The sequence below is a fragment of the Cebus imitator genome, unplaced genomic scaffold, assembly GCF_001604975.1.
Source record: "Cebus imitator isolate Cc_AM_T3 unplaced genomic scaffold, Cebus_imitator-1.0 Scaffold838, whole genome shotgun sequence".
NCBI classification, from domain to species: Eukaryota; Metazoa; Chordata; class Mammalia; order Primates; family Cebidae; genus Cebus; species Cebus imitator.
This window is the reverse complement of record NW_016108153.1, coordinates 35,107-37,449: the sequence shown is the minus strand read 5'-3', so window position 1 is coordinate 37,449 and position 2,343 is coordinate 35,107.

Genomic DNA, 2,343 nt, shown 5'->3' with positions numbered 1-2,343 from the left:
AAGGGCAATAACTCTCAGATTTGCCCTTCTGAGGTTATTTTCTAGATCTTGTAGGCATGCTTCATTCTTTTTTATTTTTTTCTCCTTTGACAGTGTATTTTCAAATAATCTGTCTTCAAGCTCACTATTTCTTCTGCTTGATAAATTAACAGACTCTGATGCATTCTTCAGTATATCAATTGCATTTTTCAACTCTAGAATTTCTTCTTGGTTCTTTATGATTATTTTAGTTTCTTTGTGGAATTTATTTGATAGAATTCTGAGTTCCTTTTCTGTATTATCTTGAATTTCTTTGAGGTCCTCAAGACAGCCATTTTGAATTTTCACCTGAAAGGTCACATATCTCTGTTTCTCCAGGTTTGGTCACTGGTGTCTTGTTTAATTCATTTGATGAGGTCATGTTTTCCTAGAAGATCTTGGTGCTTGTAGATGTTCATCAGTGTCTGGACACTGAAGAGTTAGGTACTTATTGTAGTCTTCACAGTCTGGGCTGGCTTGTTCCTGTCATTACTGAGAAGGTTTTCCAGGTATTCTAAAGGAATTGGGCTCCAAGCCCAATAACACTGGTTATTGGTTACCGTGTTGGTGGTCTTAGATAAGATCCAAAAGAATTCTTTGAATTACCAGGTCTAGACTCTTGTTCTTTTCCCTTAGTTTTTCCCAAACAAATAGGGACTCTCTCTCTCTCTCTCTCTCTCTGCTGAGCCATGTGGAACTAGGAGTGTGATGGTGCATGGACCCCTGTGACTACACTACTGGGATTCAACTGAGTCAGACCTGAAGCCAGCACAGCACTGAGTCTTGCCCAAGGCCCTTGGTAACCATTACTTGGCTACCATCTATATTCACTCAGCCCTAGGGCTCTACCATCAGCAGATGGCAAAGTCAATGAGATTTGTGTTCTTCCCTTCAGGACAGTGAATTCTCCTAGGCCCCAGGTGGGTCCAGAGATGCTGTGTGGAAGCCAGGGATTTGAGTAAAAAAAAAAAACCTTAGAAATTTACCTGATGTTCTATGCTACTGCAGCTAAGCTGGCACTCAAACCACAAGATGTAGCCCTTCCCTCCCTTCCGTAAGCAGAGGAGCCTTTCCCTGTGGTCACCACCACTACTGGCCTAGGGGATTTCTGCCAGGCCACTGCCATTGTTCACTTAAGGCCCTAGGGCTCTTCAGTCAGCTTGTGGTGAATGATGCCAGGGCTTAAACTCACCCTTCAGGGCAATGATCTCTTCCCTGTCCCAGAGAAGGCCCAGAAATGCTGTTCAAGATTCTAGGCCTGGACTTAGGGACCCCAAGAGCCTGCTTGTTGCTCTACCCCACTGTAGTCAAGCTGATACTTAAGGTGTGAGACAAGGTCTCCTTAACTTTTCACTCTGCTTTTCTCAAACAGAAGGAGTCTTTCTCCGTACAGCACAGCTGGGAATGTGCTGGGTGATACATGAAGCCAGCAGGTCTCACAGCCCAAGGCTCATGGCATACTACCTGGGTATTGCTGCTGATTATTCAGGACCCAAGGGCTCTTTTGTAAGCAGGTGATGAATCCTATCAAGACTGTTTCTTCCCTTCAAGGCAGCCTGTTCCCTTTTGACCCAGAGTATATCTAGAAATGCTGTCTGGGAGCTAGGGCCTGGAATGGGGGCCTCATGACTGATTCTGCCTGAGTCAGAGTCAATCAGAATCCTACTGTGGCTAAGCTAGTATGCAAGATGCAAGAAAAAGTCCTGTTTCCTTTTTACTCTTTGCTCTCCGCTCCTTAAGCAGAAGGAAGTAGTCACTTTTGTTGCTGTGAGCTGCACTGCCTGGGTTGGGGAAAGTATGGTGCAAGCACTCCTTTAGCTGCCCAGCTTGTCTCCCTATGTCATGTGCCACCCTAGTCCTCTGGCTCTGAGCCCAGCCCAGCAGTAAGAATTGTCTAGGAATTGCAGTTCTTGTGTCCTAGACTGCCTTTCAAGTTTACCTAGGACCCCAGAGCACTGTGGTCCACAGTGGCAAGGCTTGCCAAGAAACTCAAGTTCCAATTACCGGAGTGGGCATTTCTCTGTCTGAGTCTCGTCCAAATGCTCTCTCTCTGCATGGGTGCTGGCTGAACCCAGCACAGTTTTGCTCTCCTCTCTGCTGTGATAGAGCAGCACTGAGTTCGATGTTAAGTCTTCCAGTTGCTGCACTCTCCCTCCCTCAACTGCACAGAGTCTCCATGCAGCATGGCCACTGCTGGGGGATGAAGGAGATGTGGCACTGGTGACTCAAGACTGTCTCTCTGACTCTCTTCAATGTCTCTTTCGATGATATGAAGTTAAAAGCAGGTACTGCACCGGGCACAGTGGCTCACGCCTGTAATCCCAG